The sequence below is a fragment of the Lepidochelys kempii genome, chromosome 8, assembly GCF_965140265.1.
Source record: "Lepidochelys kempii isolate rLepKem1 chromosome 8, rLepKem1.hap2, whole genome shotgun sequence".
Classification (NCBI taxonomy): domain Eukaryota; kingdom Metazoa; phylum Chordata; order Testudines; family Cheloniidae; genus Lepidochelys; species Lepidochelys kempii.
Window position 1 is genome coordinate 53704102 of NC_133263.1, and position 20252 is coordinate 53724353.

The 20252-nt window shown below is 47.7% G+C and overlaps 1 protein-coding gene across 1 annotated transcript in view; it reads left to right on the forward strand.

Moving 5' to 3' along the window:
* The window catches only part of CACNA1E (calcium voltage-gated channel subunit alpha1 E), a 421822-nt gene that overhangs the window by 137321 nt on the left and 264249 nt on the right, over positions 1-20252 (forward strand). The window lies entirely within an intron of this gene.

The window sequence follows — 20252 nt, forward strand, 5'->3', positions numbered from 1 at the left end:
GATTCTCGTGAAGTGAGGGAATCAATCAACAGCCTGATCCGCCACTCAGACTAGGCATGTGGTGGGAGACAAGCCTGCTTTCTGCAACCCTCCTGCCCCCAACAGCTCGCTTCAGTGATTCCCAAAATCAAATCCACTTACCAGGGGCCTCCTCTCCTGTTTGCGCTTCGCCAGTATCCACTTGCTGTGCCTGGCTAGGCTCCTCAGGGTAGAAAAGAGCTCCTGGCTGCATGCATCTCTGACTCCAAGTCATCCTCTGCCTCTGGGTCTCCCTCCCACTCCTCATCCAAGATTTCCTCCTCTTGGCTTGGTCCACTCTCGACTGGCATGTGAGCCACCAAAATATCCACAGTGGCCTTGGCAGTGGAGTTGGGGTCACCACTGAGTAGCACGGCCAGCTCTTTGTAGAACTGGCAGCTCGTGGGCGCAGCACCAGAACGGCCGTTTGCCTCCTGCACCTTGTGGTAGGCGTTCCGCAGCTCCTTCACTTTGATTCTGCACTGCAGTGTGTCCCGGTCATCACCACTTTCTGTCCTGCATTGTGAAATCTGTTTGTAGGTATCATAATTCCTACGTCTGGAGCGCAGCTGGGACTGGACAGCCTCCTCTCCCCAAATGCAAATTAGGTGCAGCAGCAAGAACAGGCATTGTGGGACACCTCCTGGAGGCCAGTCGCAGCGCTGTAATTGACCATGGTGTTTACACTGACACCGCGGCGTGTAGTCCCGGCACAGAAAGCTCGACGCCTCTCATCGGAGTGGGTTTTTACAGCGCAGCAACTGTGCAGTTTCTGCGCACTAAGTGGCTTGGCCGTGTGTACACCTTGGGAGTTACAACACAGAAAGCTGCTTTACTCTGCAGAAACTTGCCAGTGTAGACAAGGCCCAAGAAAGGTACTCTGAGTGTCATAGCTAAATGCAAAGTGGAATAAACTGTTTAGCATAAGTAGTTAGCACATAGCATAAGAGACTATTCAAGGCAGAGTGGCCTGTTAACATCTCTGAAGTCATAGGACAAAAGGAGAGGGTTAGTGGATGAAACCACACCCTTGATCATTACACTGACTGCTTTGGGAAGAAAACTGACTGAAAAATCCTTAACAAACATCACATCCACCATAATCTCTTCACTGCCCTGAAATCAAACCACCAGATAGTGATTGAATCAGCAATAAAGGAGGTGCCATTGTAGTCCTTAACCGTGATGATTACCTTAACCAGGCCAATTAACCAGGCCAATTGACAACTCTCCGACACCACCTACTAGGTGACTTTCCGCGTAGGTGCTCCAGCCCCAGAGCACCCATGGAGTCAGCATCTATGCTATGTGCTAACTACTTATGCTAAAAAATCTGTTCCACTTTGCACTTAGCTGTGAGGCTCGCAGTACCTTTCCCAGACCTGAAGAAGAGCTCTGTGTGGCTTGAAAGCTTGTCTCACTCACCAAGCTGGTCCAATAAAAGGTATTACCTCACCTACCTGGTCTCACTAATATCTTGGGACCAACATGGCTATAACTATACTTTATAACCAAAGTTTTATTAAGCTCTTTGCCTCAATAATATCATATGGCAGTGAGTTCCACAGGTCATATATGAAATGTAAGTTCCTTATAGAAATTAGCTGCTTTCTGAATGCCTCTCTTGTTTACATATTATGGGAAAGTGTAAACAGTAACTCCTGACTGGGTTTCTCTATGCCAGTGGTTCTCAACCAGGGATCCAGGGAACCCTTGGAGGCCGCGATCAGGTTTCAGGGGTTCTGCCAAAATAAAGCAGCAAGCAGGGCAGTTAGATTCACTGGATCCCAGGGCAGAAAGCTGGAGCCTGAGTCCCGTCGCCTGGGGCTGAAGCTGAAGCCCAAGCAATTTAGCTTCATGGGACCTCTCACGGCATGGAGCCCTGGGCAATTGCCCTGTGCGCTCCCCGCTAAGACCAGCCCTGGCTTTTTCTCTACCGGGTATGCAGAAAAACCAGTTGTGGCACAGGTGGGTGGTGGTGTTTTTATAGCATGTTGGGGTGGGGGTGGGCTCAGAAAGAAAAAGGTTGAGAGCCCCTGTTCTAGGCTGTTCATTAACTATTATGTCTTTTATCTATTTTTGTTTTCTCCTTTCCAAATGAAATACTCTTAGTCTTACTCTTACACTCCTTGCACGGAAGCTCCTCCTACAAAAACATGCCTCCAGTCATGTCTTTTTTTCTTCTTCTTCTGGCTCTTTTCCGTTTCTGCTGTTGCTCCTGGGATGAGGCAGGTGACTAACATAGGAGCACAAGTCCCATTATCGCTGAAAGTCACTGAGGCACTTTTGAAGATCCCACCCAAGATCAATAGCTCTTTCCGCAAATGTATTGCAATCTAAAGGAGAGTAGGTCACAGCAACTACAGCCCCAGTCTCTTCCAGCAGGAGTCGCGGCTGGGAACAGTGCAGGAGCACTGACTCTGTAGGAGCTCATCCCTATTGCAGTCCCAGCTTCTTCCAGCAGGAGTCACTGTGGGGAATGGTGCAGGAGCACTGCTATGGAGAAGCTTGCCTCTATGCCAGGCCCAGCTGCTTCCAGCAGCAGTGGGCGAAGATGTTAAGATGGATTTAGAGCAGCCAGGAGGAACAGTACTCAGGATGTGAAATGTGAAGAACATGCTCTGTCACGTACTGCTTTATTAAACCATGAATTTCTGCTCTCCTCATTGCCGCTGCATGTAAAATGATGTTCCATATTCTATATCCTACATGTGCAAGCTGTCAGCTTGGAGTGCAGAGCTAAGACTTCACAGGGAATTGCAGGCTGTCCCACAGTGGAGCTCCCTCTCCCAGTGCAAATGGTTACGGGAGCAGCTTGGGAAGATGCAGGGCTATTTTGGGCAGGTGTTTACATACATGGCACGTTATTAAAGTGTCCGCAGTCTGCATGGCACAGGACAAGGCACAGATGGTCCAGTGAAGAGCTTGTGATCTGAATAACACTTGCATCTCCAGTGACATGCTGGAGGGGCTCCAGGGAGAACCTTGTTAAAACTCAAGCTGAAGGGAGTGGGAGGGGGATTTCCCTACCTCTGATGGAGCTATCTCTGTCTTGGTACTCCACCCCTGCTGGAGCTGACTTTTATTTCTCGAGATCATGACATTCTTTCTGAAAGATAGAGAGGAAGGCTGGTCTTGTGGCTCATGGCACCGGACTGGGACTCAGGATCTGGGTTCAATTTCTGGCTCTGACATACCTTGGGCAATGATTCTTTATGCCTCAGTTCTCCCTCCGTAAAACAGGGAGAACAATCCTTCTTTTCTGCCTCCCTGTATCTGTCATGGCCCATGTCTACACTACAAACTTTGTCCAACACAAGTTACATCAGCATAAAGCCGATGCAGTTAGTATATCGCCTGTGCGTGTGCATACTTAGCTCCTTGCATCAGTGCTGCACGTATCTATCAGTCATGCTTGGGTCAATGCACAGTGCGGTGCACTATGGGTAGGTATCCAAGTGTGCAACCCACCACCGTCCAGTGCACTGTCCTTTGGGAAGTTTTAACAATGCATGATGGGGTGGAAGCGAGTTGCTTAGGGGTGACTGGGAGCAAGAGGTCAAGTTCCCAGCATGCAACTTTCTCCATCCCATAATGTCATCCGTATCCTATTATTTTTATGCCTTTTTAAAAAAATCTCATGAACCCATGCGGTCCACCATTTCTGACAGAAGCATGGAGCCTGCACAGCTCTGCACCATTGTCATGAGCATTTCAAGCACAGGACTCATCGTTCTCTGGTATTTGCAGAGCTGGAAGAAGAATCGCATCAGCAGGGAACATGACTATTTCTTGGAGGATGATAGATTGCTGTGGGAGATAGTGAGAACCAATTCAAGGTGATTCGTGGCATTCACCGGGCAGCTGCAGATGGTGGAAAGCTGCTTCTGGGCCCGAGGAATGAGCACTGATTGGTGGGATCACATTGTAATGCAGGTTGGGGCTGATAAGCAGTGGCTGCTGAACTTTTGGATGTGGAAGGCCACATTCCTGGTTCTGTGCACTGAGCTCACCCCAGCCCTCCAGTGCCAGGATACCAGAATGAGAGCTGCACTGACAGTGGAGAAGCGAGTGGCGATCACACTGTGGAAACTTACAACACTGGATTGCAACTGGTCCAGTGAGAAATCATTTTGGAGTTGGAAAATCCACTGTGGCAGCCGTTGTCATGCAAATATGCAGGGCTGTTAATCGTTTCTTGCTACGCAGGACTGCGACTCTCTGCAATATGCGGGACATAGTGGATGGATTTGCAGCAATGGGGTTCCTGAACTGTGGTGGATTGATAGATGGAACGCAGATCCCTATTTTGGCACCAGCCCACCTTGCCCAGAGTATGTCTGACAAACCTTGGATTCATAGAAGTAGTGAGTTCAGAGTAGGGTTGGGTGCAACTCTAAGGTCTGAAACTCTCTAGTGCTTGTTAAGAGTAAAGTGACTGTGGTTAAGAAACCCTTTTGTTAAGCTTATGTTCCTTGCTTTCCTGCCATGTTAATGCTGAAGAGGTTAAAGTAGAAGCCAGAGTGCCCACAGCTGAGTGGTACGCTAGGGGAGCTTGTGTAAGTGACTGTGGGGCTTGGGAGGCCTGAGGCACTGGTTTTGGATTCTAGGACAGCTGGATCGTGGCGTCCCATGTCTCGAGAGGTCTGAGTCTGAGCGTGCACCCTAAAGTCCCAGAGCTAGGAACAGTGACTACACTCTACCCAGCCCCAGTTGGCTTAGAAGCACATGGGACCCACAGAAGTTGTTGGGTCCAATCTCAACACAGCGGTGTCCGTACAGGGCAGCACTGGGCCAGGTCATGCCAAGAGGTGTCTCAGACATCCAGGACCCCAGCCATGAAGAAGGGTTTGTAGATCAATGCCTAAGCCTGGAATTGTACCCAAAGCCAAATAGGAAGCCAAAGTAAGTGCTGAGGACCGTCAGGCAGCCACATTCTGCAAAAGCTGGGGCTATTAAATGAAGGGTGGCCCTGGACAGAGCAGTAATACATTCTAAGAGTCGCACAGACATGGAGAGCTGTGCTGAGATAGATACCTGCAGCTTTCTTGCCGTGTGCCAATTGGCTCTTACAGCCAATAATGCCACCGGAGATTCCAGTAGCAGAAGGGGATTACAAAGCACCCTCAAGATACCAACCTCTTGGACAAAGGGTGGACAGACCCCGTCCATCGCCAGGGCAGGAGCCGTCTTCAAGAACGTTCCTTGACCCCCTTCCTCTTGTCTGCATTCACCTTCAGCTGCATCCCAAGCCCAGTCAGGCGCTGAGACACCTCACCATCCGGGCCTGAGGATAAGGAGTCCTTGATCGATGTGTCCTGCACATAGGACAGTGCAACCCAGACTGTCCCTGTGTCTCCTCCAACAGCCTCACAGGGATCATTTCAACTCTGACTTGAGAAGGTGGCTGAGGGTTAATCTCCCTGCAGCCATCCCTGTCTGCTCCAGTAATTGCTTTGCTGAAGAGAAAGGCCTGGTTCCTTGCAGCCGCCTGCTCTCCCCGTGGTACTGTGCCTGAGGTGGAGGGCTGATTTCCTTGACATACATTTGTATAAATAATAGTGGGGTTGTTTAACAGTTATTCTTAAAAGAAAGATGAGATAATTTCATGTTTTGATATTCTTAACATTGATTCTCTTGAATCTGGAGCTTGGTATGTATTACGGAGAGAGCTGTCTTCTATCCTCCGTCTCTGAGAGGGGGAGGGCAGAGTCTCCGATCACTTGGGGAAGGGCATTGGAGAGAACAGGGGCAGTTGAGGAGGAGGGGACATGGGAATCTAGATGCTATTTGGGGTAGGTTTGGAGCAGCTGGAGAAGGGAGTATTAGGGAGCAGAGTGATCATGGAAAAGAGCTGGAGTAGCGAGTGGCCCAGGAAGGGCATGGGGCAGAGGCCTGGGTTGCCCCAGTAGGGGTGTGGGAGAATAGCCTTGGGAAAACATAGGGAATCAGCCTGGGGATGGTGTGTGGGAGCAGCCTGCATGTGGCTCAGAAAGGGAGGAGGGTGGAATATTCACATCATTTCCCAAGGCTGAGCAAAACTGACAATGTGGCACAGAACTTCACCCAGAAGAACCTGGTGCCGTTTTGTGCGTTTCACACCCTTTCTGCCTCTCCCACCTCACATTTAGTGTATTTGCAATTTGAACAAAATTAATAGATTCCAAGGCCAGACGGGACCATTGTGGTCATAGAGTCTGACCTGCATAACACAGGCCGGAGATCTCCCCTAGGGATTCCTGCAGCAAACCCATCCCTTCTGTTTGAGCTTCAGCATCTCTTTTCAAAAGGCGTCCGGTCTAGATGCGTCTATCTTTGCTTTGGAAATGCGAACAGTCACATGGTTTGGATGAGAGCTGTCTCTGATTTCTATATAGGGTCTTACGCCGCACTCATCACCATAGTATCTGGGCACCTTCCAGTACCGCTTTAAGCATCGTGACTATCATCTGTCATGTGCTGTTTGTTCTCTCTCCCTCCCTCAGGGGAAAGTGTGTGCAGTGGAGTTGTCTTGTTACAGTAGAGGTTTTTTAGATACATTGCTCTGTATTTATGTTAGAGAAGGCAAGGTCAAGGAAATGTACCTTGCGCTTGGAGTGGAAGGTGATAAGGTTTGTGATAGTCCTTAGTTCCTGGGGGAGTTTATTCCACAGTCTGAGGCCAGCTCCCGAGAAGGACCTGTCTCCTACACAGATGAGCTTTACCCTTATTGTAGAGAGTTCCATTGTGCTAGAGGAGTGTAGTTGACCACTATCTTCATCCCAGAGATCTAGATGGTCTTTTAGATGCCCTGAGCCCAGGCCTCGAAGATAAGGACCGATACCTTGAACTTGATTAGATTATTCTGTGGGAAGCCAGCGTAGGGAGCAGAGGACAGGTCTGATGTGCTCATGGTAGCCAGTGTTGTTCAGGGAACATTCTGCTGTGTTCTGGACTAGTTGGAGTTTCTAGGCACTGAAGGCTTCATGCTAACGTATACTGCATCGCTGTAATCCAGCTGAGAGGTGATGGAAGTGTGAATCATTGAGGCCAGATCTGTTGTCTGCCAGGATGGGACCGAGTCTCCTAGCCAACTAGAGATGACAGCAGCATCTGCAAGTAATACTTCCTAAGCAAGAGCTTAGCATCAGTGAGGAATCCAGGAGTACATCGAAACTACAGACTGAATTTACCAATTATGGGTCTATACCTTCAACCATTAAGAAATGGGCCTCTTTCCCCCTGGAAATAGCCCTGAGTTCGTTCTCTCTCTCTCTCTCCCCCTTTCATGAGATTTCTGTGAAAAGAGGCTTGTAACTGACCTCCCAGTGTGTCTGGCTCTCCTCAGACCTGGCCTCCTTGTTGCACTGTTCGCAGATGAACAAAGCAGCCTTAGACTCTTTTGTACATCAGCCATTGTCCTTTTTTGATTCTGCCTTCCCTGAGGTCAGTTTCCTTTGAGATGCCTGCCAGTGATTGTGCCATCCACACACAGTCCAGTTCCAGGGATCTAAAATAGAAACAGACTTTCCTGAGAAATTAGAAGAGTCAGGAAGTAAGATTGGTCGAACACACCCTCGCCTGGCTGGATGCTTTGCAAAATTTTGCTGTGCAGGCCCATGGTTTAAGTTAAAGCATTGTGTGAGATACATGAGAAGTATTGTACAGCGGAACAAAGGCACTTGCCCAGACTAAAGGCTGTCTGGATATCTAGTCCCAGAATATCTCATGTCCCAAGGAGAAATGTCAGGTAATCAGAGCTCCTTCTTCCTTTATCTGATCTATTTTAGTTGGTTATAGTGCCTTTTGTTGTGCCTTTTGTTGTGGGATCTAAGCACTGCCCAGCTTGGCTCATTGCCAACAAGTAATTTTCTTTCACCTGAATGTTCATAGAAATATGAGCTGTCCCTTAAAAATCAGGTTTAATGGACTCTTGTTTGGTTCTATGCAGTTCCTGACTCCAAAACATGGTTGCATATTTGGTAACATCCCTTTGAGGCCCCAGTTCAGCAAAGTGCATAAGCATGCACTTACATAACAGCCATACTCATTCAGACCAATGCTCCATCTAGCCCAGCATCCTGTCTCTGACTGGCCAACGCCAGGTGCTTCAGGTGGAATGAACAGAACAGGGTAATTCCAAATGATCCATCCTCTGTTGTCCAGTCTCAGCTTCTGGCATTTGAAAATTTAGGGTCACCTGGAGAATGGGGTTGCATCCCTGCCCATCTTGGCTCATAGCCATTGATGGACCTATCCTCTATGAACTGATCTAATTCTTTTTTGAACCCAGTTATACTTTTGGCCTTCACAACATGCCCTGGCAAAGAGTTCCATTGGTTGACTGTGCACTGTGTGAAGAAGTACTTCCTTTTGTTTCTGCCTTTAAACTGGCTGCTTATTAATTTCATTGTGTGACTCCTAGTTCTTGTGTTATGTAACACTTCCCTATTCACTTTCTCCACACCAGTCATGATTTTATAGACCTCTATCATATCCCCCCATTAGCTTTCTCTTTTCTATCCTGAACAGTCCCAGTCTTTTCAATCTTTCCTCATATGGAAGCTGTTCCATACCCCTAACCATTTTTCTTGACCTTCTCTATACCTTTCCCAATTCTAGTATATCTTTTTTGAAATGGGGCAACCAGAACTGTTTGCAGTATTCAAGGTGTGGGTGTACCACAGATTTATAATGCAGCATTATGATATTTTCTGTTTTATTATCTGTCCCTTTCCTAGTGGTTCCTAATGGTTCCCTTTGAAATGAGTGGGATTTAAGAACATGCTTAAGTGCTTTAGTGAGTTAAAGTCTAAACCAGGTCTATGCTAGAAAACCTTTTCTGGCATAACAATGTCAGGGTGTGATTTATTTATTTTATTGTGACATTTCTATGACAGTAGGAAAGCCCTAGTGCGGATGCAGTTACACGGGCATAAAAGTGCTTTTGCTGGTATGGCATAGGTCTGGTCTGTACTAGAAAGCTTTGCTGGCATAGATATGATGAGGGCCCTACCAAATTCGTGGTCTATTTTTTTTTTAATTTCACCATCATATCATTTTAATAATCTTGAATTTTATGGTTACAGATATTTAAATCTTAAATTTCATGGTGTTTTAACAACTATGAATATGTATTTTTCAAACAGCAAAATATAAACATGTAAAGTCGTTAAGACTCAGCGTTTCTCAACCTGGGGGTCCCAGCTAAAAAGGGGGTTGCAAAGCTATTGTGGGGGGGGCGTGGTGTTGCCATCCTTATTTCTGCCCTGCCTTCAGAGCTGGGTGGCCGTAGAGCTGCGGCTGCTGGCCAGGTGCCCAGCTCTGAAGGCTGTGTCCCCACCAGAAGCAGTACTGAGGTAAGGGTGGCATGGTATGGTGGCAGCAGTATTGCCACCCTTATTTCTGCACTGCTGGTAGTGGGGACGCTGCCTTCAGAGCTGGGCACCTGGCCAGCAGCCGCAGCTCTCCAGCCACCCAGCAGCCACAGCTCTACGGCCACCCAGCAGCTGCTGCTCTCCAGCTGCCCAGCTCTGAAGGAGATGGTAAAAATACATAGAAGACCAGCTTTCACAGGGGAAACCAGATTTCACAGTCCGTGATGTGTTTTTCATGGCCGTGAATTTGGTAGGGCCCCAGATATGACTGCTAGGAGTGTGAAAAAATCACTGACTAATGGACATAGCTAGCATAGATAATGCTTACACCAGCGAAAGTCCTTTTGCTGGTATAACCTATTCCGTTCATGGAACTAGTTTAAACTGTTCTGGCAAAAGAACTCTTTTGCAGGTAATAAGCTGCGTTTCCACTTGGGAGGTTTGCTGGTATAACTCTACCGGTATTTCTATGCCAGAAAATCCTTTTAAATAGAGACAAGATTTTATTTTGCTTACCCAAATTGGTATAAGCTATAATAACAAAAGCAATTTTTTTCTGGCATGAATTGCATCTACGCTAGTAAAACACTACAAGTGAGCTGTAGCGCACGAAAGCTCATGCTCAAATAAATTGGTTAGTCTCTAAGGTGCCACAAGTCCTCCTTTTCTTCTTACTACAGGTATAGTTGCACCAGAAAAACTTGAGTCCACATTGAGTCCTGTTCTTCACACAGATTTTGTACTTATGTGTATTTGCAGTGTGATTTTTCCTTTAGTGAGATAGTGATACTGGTAGAATCCCTAATGTGAATGCAGTTATACGGGAATGAAGATGCCTTAGTGTAGCTTATTCCCGATCCCATATGGGAATAGCTATATTGATATAAAGCACCTTTATATTGGTGTTACTTCATCCATGCTAGGGGCTTGTATCTCTTTACCTCTACCAGTATAGTTAACGTGGTACAATTTTTGTAGACAAAGCCCTTAGGCCTAAGTGCTCACTTCTGCTATCGCATACAGAGCCTCAACAATCCCAAACACCGGTTGTGAGAGAGGCCCTTTATTAACCAAAACCAAGCAGCTTTTGCTCAGGCTCAAGTAACAAACAGCCATGTGACTCAAAATTGTATACATCATCAGTTGAAAGAGACACCTACATTTACCCAGAGGTCATAACTGCAGACACAGCTGTCTGCTACTTGGCCAGTTTTTGAGTTTGTTGTTAAATGAAACTAAACCTTGAATTCCAAGTAGCTCTAGGTTTTGTTCACCCACTGCTGCCTTGCTATTGTGAAACAAAAGCGTAGATACAAGAGGAGTGAAGGGTAATTTACAACTAAACATATTAAGATGATAAGAGACATAGTGAAGCAATGAGAATGAATCACTCATTTGAGGGTCCACTTGACTTTGCTCTGTGAGGCCTTGTAATTAATTTACTGTTATCACGCTAACCTTTTGTGCTCTGCTTCTGAGCACTGCTTTGCATCATTAAATGGTTCCCCCATTTTTCTCACATCTCTTTGACCAAGGACTAATATTCTGCAGCTCAGATAGAGTGAACACTGTTCAGGGAAGGAAAACAGGTGATAATTAAGGTTTCAGAGTAACAGCCATGTTAGTCTGTATTCGCAAAAAGAAAAGGAGGACTTGTGGCACCTTAGCGACTAACCAATTTATTTGAGCATAAGCTTTCGTGAGCTACAGCTCACTTCATTGGATGTGATAATTAAGTGGCTTGATGTTAAGGTAGAGGGGGTGAGTTGGAGTGGCAATGGGGGTGAAATGGGAGACTTAAGGGGGTGGTGGTCAGAGGGGTACGCCAGAGAGAGCGGGCAGAAACTGGGAAGGAAGGTGAAATGGGTGTGAAGTCTCAGGGAGGGGGAGATGGGGTGGCTGAGTGAAAAGATGCAGAGAGAGCAGGAGGAGTGGGCGAAAAGGGGAAAGCGTCTCCAAAGCTGCCTTAATCAACTTCTAAATCTGCCCTCAAGCAAAGATCTCTCCTCGTGCCTTACCGCTCTTGAGGTGACTGCCCCTTCCCCTGGCTCTGTTTGGTTTCTGTGATTGACTGGAGTCTGAATTCAGGGATACAAAGAGTTTGAATATTTGTGTTCTTGCTCTGAGGCTGGATGAAACCTCTTCCCTGCCACTTACCGTCTTCATCACCTGGTACGAAGAGGACTGTGCCTTGCAGAGTTGCCTCTGGAAGGTGCTGGTTGTAGTCATTCTGTGATGGACTCATAAACCAAGGGGATGTGACAGATGTCTAGTTTGGAAAGCAATAATCTGGTGTGGCATGTGCACCAGATGAGACCCCACCTTAGTCCTCCCTACCGCTAGGGATAGGGTGAAGGGAGACAAGTGGCCCAGTTTTGCAGACTGTATTGCATTAACCTATGAGCCATGGCCAGTGGCAGCATGCAGTGCCCAGAAGAGAGAGAACTGACACAGAGTGGATTTTTCAGGATGGCATCAGCACGACTCAGCAGCATGTTGTGCTGTGGCATATGGGATGCCCTTTGATCGCTTGGACGTTCGGAGACACATTGTCCTCCTACGTACGTGATGTTGCCCTGTTGTAGTCGGTGGAGTGAGAGCAGTGCAAGTGTGCGGCTAATGCAGGCGTAACTCGCAGGGCTCTGGTGAGGGTTATTCAGAGAATAGATGAAAAGTGCTTTGATCATTAAAAGTGCTACCTAAGTGCTCAATATTATCATGATGGTAATACATGGGTACTTGGATAAGAGATTGTATTGATGTCATTGCAGCACATGCACTGAGGCAGCAGAAAAACCTCTGACATGACCTCCTCTTTTTAGACCAGCAATAATGCGTGCAGGCTAGAGTATAGCTCAGTGCTGTTTGCATTTATGATCTTGCTTTCTCCTCATTTTGTTTAATTAGGGTTCTAAAACTGCGAACAAAAGTTCTGCAGATTATAGTCTCCCATCTTCGTAAGTTTCTGGATGTGTCTTGTATACAATCAAAACAATGGGCCAAGTTTTTTTGTGGGTGTTGATTGGCACAGCTCTTTTGAAGCCAATGGAGCTGCGCCAATATACACAGCAGAGTGTTTGGCCTTGTATCTAGTCAACTGGATGTGAGTCATCAGGTTGTATGTGGCTACTCTCCAAATCAGACTGACTTCTTATGGGCTGGCTTTCAATGACTGTAACAAGTTGGGCTCCAAAAGAATTCCTGGTAATTTCTCTTCCATAACTTGTTCTCTGAGATCAACGTGTTGAGAGATTTCCAAACATCCTTCTGCCCCCGTAAAAGATGTCTGGCATGCATGTTCATCTGGTGTCTCTTCTCTCATGAATCTGTGCATCCATTCTGCATGTACTTGAAGGAAGACCTTAATCTTTTTTCTTTTAGGAGCAAGGATATGTTATTTAGTATCTTGATGACTGTGTAATGCCCCACAAAATGGAGTCAATTTAGGGTTTCCTCCAGTTCTGTCCAGTGGTGTAGCCAAACTGTTTTTTCACTCATGGCATTCTGACCCTGAGTTGTTCACCTGTTTCACTGCCCACTAGAATGAACCTGGCACTTCAACTGCCCCTGTGCTTCTTCCCAGGTCTGTTACCTCCTGAAGTCTGAATGTCAAGTCACAGAAGTTGACTTCTTCCGTATTCATAACACGTGGGAATGGTTTCAAACTGCAGCGCCCTCCTTTCCCATAGCAACCAACGCCGGTTGGGTTTGCCGTTTAAAAGGAGGGGCTACGGTTTTGAGTTGGATGTGTAGCACATCCTTCCCCCCACCATGTGGCTATTCTCCGGGTTGATCCCTTTTAGCCAAGCGCAAACAGCCCAGCATGACTGGGGTTCATGAAGGAGAGCAGGCGGTTATACAGTGGAGGCAGCGGGGGTCTGTGCTCTTGTTGGCTTTCCTACAGCTCCAACAGATGCTTCATCGCGTCCGTTTGCTTCCCCATTAGCCTCAGCATCGCGTCCTGCCTCCACTCTTCGCACTCACTTAATGCTTTCGTGGCCTATGCCACTGAATGCTTCCATGCATTAAGCTGTGCCCTATCATTGCGGGAGGACTGCATGAGCTCGGAAAACATGTCATTGCGAGTGTGTTTTTTTTCACCTCTAATCTGCAATAACCTCAGGGACGGAGATGATAGGGGGAGCATAGAAACATTCTACGCTCTATGATTCTGGGGGGACTGCATGGTCACCTGTGCTGCTGAGTTCGCCACGCTGACCAAGCAGGAAATGAAATTCAAAAGTTCCCAGGGCTTTTCCTGTGTACCTGGCTCGTGCATCGGAGTTCAAAGTGCTGTCCAGAGCGGTCACAATGGAGCACTCTGGAATAGCTCCCGGAGGCCAATACCGTCGATTTGCGTCCACACTACCCCAAATTCGACTCAGCAAGGTCGATTTTTAGTGCTACTCCCCTTGTCGGGGAGCAGTACAGAAGTCGATCTTAAGAGCCCTTTAGGTCAACGGAACGGTGTTGGTTGTGTGGACACATTCATTTTTAAATTGACCTAGCGTGGCTAAATTCGACCTAACCCCGTAGCGTAGACCAGGCCTAAGAGTCTGGCTTAGGCGGCCAAGACTGCATATTATGCAACACTGCAGTGAGCTTGTGACCAGAGAGGCAGCTAAATGCAATACCCTACACAGCCTGATGCTGGTACAAGTTTGCCAGTTCTCAGAGTGGCTGTGCTGGGCCTGTGTTTTTCCAGCAATGTGGTTGCAAGTGAAAGTCGATGCCGGAGACAGAAGCTGCATTTTCTATCTTTGCTGTTCTTTTCTCTCCCTTTTTGTGTGTGTATTTTTCTTTTCTTTCTAGGAAATGGGATAGGACTTTAATTGCGACAATGACAGTCCCAGGCCATATCAACTAATTTTTTCTCTTTTCCCCCAAAAAGGACATCACCTCCCTACATGAGCAAATTGGGACCAGGATTGATGGATGCTGTGAGGTCTTCCCATTCTAGGTCTTCCTCCAGCAGATCTGCTGGGCTACTGAAAAGTAACTCAGGGTATTTAGGCTACTCTTCCAAGATGTTTGAGCAAGACAAATTGAAGGCTAAGAATATATGCAACCACATGACAAATCTGTGTCCACAAGCATAAGAACCTGCAGGGCTGCAACCTAGGTCTGTGTGGGTTCTGTGCCACTGATGCCTCTGCATTTCCACTATAGGCGTAGGCTGGGCTCCCACAGGAGGACCCTGTGAGTCTGGGCTCGACAGGAAGTATCACCCAACGGGACCTGAGTGTGTGCCCCTTACAGACCACTGATTGGCCAGTACCAGTACTTAAACCAGGAAGACGTGAAAGGGAGCTGTCTGAGCAGCAACACAGAGTGCCTGTCTGTCTCTGCTCCAGACCCTGCTTGCAATGGGCCCTAGACTCCAGCTTCCGACCCTGGTTTGTCCTCAACTTCACTCCTCAATTGCTGTCTATAACCTGGCACCTGACCCTGGTCTCCTGGTAACCTGACCCTGCCTGTCTCCTGACACCTGAACCTTGGTCTGCCCTCTGGCCTATCTCAAACTCTGACCTCCTGGTCCCTGACTCCTAACTCCTGCTCTGACTGCCCTTGTCTAGACCCTGACAATAAGTGCCCCTCTGGATTGGAGCCCTCGTTGTATATATGCTGTGAATTCTGCACCTAACACATTTGCAAGTTGGGGCTAAATAGCCAGATGCTCCAGTAGTTGAATACTTGATCTCTTTCTAATTCAATTCGTCCTAGAAACCACTGGTCAGTGTTTATCAAGGTCATCAGTCTTCTCCAACACAAATCCAACAGCAGACTGTCACGCATCTTGTTACCGTTAATGGATGATCTGGAGTCTGAAAGTTAAGAGCCTCCAAAGATCTTATTCGCGAATAATGAAACAATCCAGAATGTGTCACAAAGGCAGCTTTTCCTTGATCTGCCTTTGCTGCTCCTCTGCTGGGGTCTGGATCCTAAATCAAAACTGCTGCAACATTTTGCTCCAGCCATTATCCAAAGTGTCCGTTATGTTAACAAAGGATGGCTGTCTTTACCTGTCTGCCATGTGTTTCCTGTCTCTATTAGACTTTTTAATAGAGTCCTCCAGCCAGGGATAGAGCTGTTCTTTTACTGCTGCCACCAGGGGGATGTCTTAGCAGGGCACTCCTAAGTTGATAGGAAATGTGCCGCAGCACTCAGTCACATACGTATTGGTGCAGCTGTTCTAATTATTTAGTTTCATCCCCTTTCACTGAAGCTTCTGTGCAGGCCACCTCTAAATTGCTTTCTGGATGGGGCTGCTTTTCATCTCTTGGCCACAGCCCCTGGGACAGATGATGAGGTGGCACCTCTGATAACACTGTCTCCTGCTAATTGTTTACCAGCAGTATCTGCTTCTCAATCACACTGATTACCCTGACCCAGAACTTTCCATTTCGGGGCTACTTGAAACCGAGTCGTGCTAAATGCCAGTTCTGACTGTGTATTGGTAACTTGGAATGCTCCTTCAGGGCTCAGCTACGCTGGCAACGCTAAAATGCCGCCGTGGCCGTGCTTTAACGTGGCTTGTGTGGTCGCGGGGAGAGAGCTCTCCCAGCGCTCTAAAAACCCCACCCCAACGAGGGGCGCGGCTCCCAGCACTGGGGCACTGTCTACACTGGCGCGTTACAGCGCTGAAACTCGCTGCGCTCAGGGGGGTGTTTTTTCACACCCCTGAGCGAGAAACTTGCAGCGCTGTAAATTGCCAGTGTAGACAAGCCCTTAGATTCTCCACAGCTTTCCATTCTTTTTACAGGTGCATGCTGTAGTGGTGCATGATGACTTAACTTCATAGCAACTTTACTCCAGGCCAGGAATGGGACAGGACAGTTGATGTGGTGATCCTGACCTCTCCACCTGATGTTATGGTAGTGGGACCTCTGAGCTCCCAAGAGTTTCCTCCTGACCTCCTCACGGAGTGAGCACCTACTCCTACCAACATCCATCGGGAATATGTGGATATTGTGCAGGGAATTGTGCTGAACAGGGCTGTCCTGGTAATCTTAACACACTGGCAACCTCCACTTTTCCTAACTCCCCTCCTTCTTTCCTTTGGGTTGGGCAGTTATTTCCAAATGCCCTTTACCTCCCCTGTAAATGTCATGTGGCCCAACTGGGGAAGAGTTAGCCACCCTCATCTGATCAAAGGGTGGCTTGTGAGCTGTGTGCATGTCTGCTTCCTCTAGTTGGCCAAGTCAAGCAAGGCACGCAGTGGCATTTCTCTGTTTGCTTGTAGTGTGATAACTTGAAGATCACATCTGATCAATTCCAAACTCTCTGGGAGTGTTCTACGCATCAGTGGGAAGCATCAGAAAAGCCTGTTTTCCACTAAAACCATCACCTGGTCACTCAGGACACTGGGGCGAGGCAGTGACCGCCCCATGGGAGGGGACCAGCAGAGGTCAGGCAGTGACCTCAGAGTTGAGGGTTAGGTCTAGTGGGCCTCTCGCCCAACTCCAGCCAGCCTCCCTACTCCACCCGGGGTTTCTCCTCCCTGCTCTCCAACCCGCCCCTCCCCCACACAAAAAAAAAGAAGAAGAAAAAGAAAAATCAGTGGAGCCCTTTGCTGCCACTCCTGCTACCTGCCTCCTGGTCAGACCCCTCTTGATTTTGATGGGAAACTGGAAAAGCCCGGCAGCATGTGACCAGGGGCGCCAGTTTCGTCCCTGAGGTCTGCTCACTGCACATAGCGTACAGCTTGCGTGTGATATATGATGAGTTCAGTGCTGCTCCCAGTTTCCCCCTTTGGGGCAGGGAATTTGTTTATAAACAGGGGCAGGGTGATTAAGACAACAAAAGGCTTGTCATTAAATTAAGGATCCTTCGATGATCCTGAAAGCATTGCCAGGCACTCCAGTTACAAGTTACAAAGGGTAGGAATAAATGGTGAGAATGGAGAGAGGTAAATAGTGGTGCCCCAGAGGGGTCTGTACTGGGACCAGTGCTGTCAAACATATTTGTAATTAATCTGGAAAAAGGGGTAAACAGTGAGGTGGCGAAATTTGCAGATACAAAATTATTCAAGATAGTTAAATCTGAAGCTGACTGCAAAGAGTTGAGTGAGTTTGTGTGTGTATGGGGGTGGGGGGGATGTGAGAACCTGGATTTATGCAGGAAATAGCCCAGCTTAATTGTCATGCACATTGTGTAAAGAGTTATCACTTTGGATGGGCTATCACCAGCAGGAGAGTGAATTTGTGTGGGGGGGTGGAGGGTGAGAAAACCTGGATTTGTGCTGGAAATCACTTTAGATAAGCTATTACCAGCAGGACAGTGGGGTGGGAATAGGTATTGTTTCATATTCTCTGTGTATATATAAAGCCTGCTGCAGTTTCCACGATATGCATCTGAAGAAGTGAGCTGTAGCTCACGAAAGCTTATGCTCTAATAAATTGGTTAGTCTCTAAGGTGCCACAAGTCCTCCTTTTCTTTTCACAAAACTGGGTGACTGGGTAAATGGCAGATGAAATTCAATGTTGATAAATGCAAAGTCATGCACATGGCAAAATATAATCCCAATTATACATATAAAATGATGGGGTCTGAATTAGCTGTTACCTGTCAAGAAAGATCTTGAAGTCATTGTGGATAGTTCTCTGAAAACATCTGCTCAATGTGCAGCGGCAGTCAAAAAAGCGAACAGAATATTGGGAATCATTAGGAAAGGGATAGATAATGACAGAAAATATCATATTGTCTCTATATAAATCCATGGTATGCCCATACATTGAATACTGCGTGCAGATTTGGTCATCCCATCTCAAAAAAGATATATTGGATTTGGAAAAAGTACAGAAAAGGGCAAGAGAAATGATTAGGGGTATGGAATAGCTTCTGTATGAGGAGAGATTAAAAACACTGGGACTTTTCAGCTTGGAAAAGAGAGGACTAAGGGGGAAATGATAGAGGCCTATAAAATCATGAATGGTGTGGAAAAACTGAATAAGGAAATGTTATTTACTCCTTCACATAACGCAAGAACTAGGGGTCACCAAATGAAATGAATCGGCAGCAGATTTAAAACAAACAAAAGAAAGTATTTCTTCACAGTCAACCTGTGGAACACTTTGCCAGGGGATGTTGTGAAGGCCAGAACTGTAATAGGGTTCCAATAAGAACTAGATAAATTCATAGAGGATAGGTCCATCACTGGCTTTTAGCCAGGATGGGCAGGGATGGAGTCCCTAGCCTCTGTTTGCCAGAAGCTGGGAGTGGGCGACAGGGGATGAATCACTTGATGATTACCTGTTCTGTTCATTCCCTCTGAAGCACCTGGCATTGGCCACTGTTGGAAGACAGGATACTGGGCTAGGTGGACCTTTGGTCTGACCCAGAATGGGCATTCCAGTGTTCTTATATAGAACCCAGATGTATCTGCCCCTGCTGTAACCTACTAGACCCCATTCCCCTCCCAGAGCTGAGATAGAACCCAGGAGTCCTGATGGGGTCTCTCTCTCTGCAGAGTTACAAAGTCAGAATATACATTAAAATTTTAAACCTAACCAGTGTCTCTTAAGTGACTTGCCACAAGATGTCCGAACATGTTAGTATTAGAGCGGAGTGGATCTAATATTTATTTAATTTTCTTTCTTTTATTTAGGAATTAGATACAGTGCTCCTGTCAGCTAATTGCTAAGTTATCTGCCAAAAAACTAGAGTTTTCAAGTGCCCAAGTAGCCCCTGGAATAACGGTTAAAGTTGCCCCCCCCATCAAAATCTGAAATGGCAACCCTGATGCGACTGAAAACTAATAGCTGACAGGCTAGTCAGAATCAGTCTGTCCGCTTGCATGTTTGTAACCCTGCTTCTAGTCTGACCCATCCGCTTATTCATGGGTACGTTATCTTCCTTCGCCAGCAGATCGGGAAGTTAGCTTGTTAAGCCATTTATAATCTGACTTTCCTAACAGGGCTCTGTCATGGGCAGCCGGTAACCCGGCCATTGGGGGAGGCTAGCCCCAGACCCCACCCCTCCCTCTTCCATTCTGCTCCACCTCCCCTGCAGGAGCCCAGAGCATCCCCACCTCGGCCCCTGGCCCCAGTGCTGGGTGGCCGGGCGGCACTGCCACAGTGCCCCCAGCCCTGGTGGGCCGGGTGGCCAGCCCTGGAGTGCCAGGGAGCAGCACCCCTAGTCTTGGTGCTCTGGCTGGCCAGCCCCAGCCCCAGCTAGCCTGGGCCAGGGCAGAGCATAGGGAACTGCAGGAGGGGCCTGGGAGCGGAGCTTGGGTGGGACCACGCCAGGCTGTTTGGGGAGGCACAGCCTCCCGCAGCCTATGATACCCGCCAGCCATGGGCTCCATCACTGCCTGCAGCACAGGGTCTTTCTAGCTTGCCGGCTTCAACATTCAGTACAGCAGGTTCTGTTTCACCTGGGTCTTCTCCGATTTGGGTGCGATGCTGTGTCAAAGCCTCTGTAAAGTGCAAAGGTAGCTAGCGAGGGGCTGCCCGCCTGGCGTATCCTGACCTGCTATCGCTTGTGGCATTTCGGAAGAGCTAGTCCTCCTTGATAGTGGCTCTGGTTACTTATACTAGCTGTTTACACAATCCCCAGCCAGCAATGGGAGGCTGCTGACGAAAGGCCTTTGCATTGCCGGGATGCTCTGGTGCTTTCTTCCCGGACTGCTCGTTCACCCAGATGAAAAGTTATTCCCCAGCCCTCTGCGTGGCCGTGTACTCTTAGCAGGCAGCAGTGCTGTAGCTGCTGCCCCTTTCCTTCCTGTGACAACGCTGCAAATCCCCGCAACATGCACAGGTTAAAGAGGAAACCTGCTGCAGGAGCCAGCAGCAAAGCCACATGCGCTGGGACCCGCGCTCGAGTTAGGGGACAGCACCACCTACTGTCACAGATGCTACTTGCATTTACCTTTGCAGC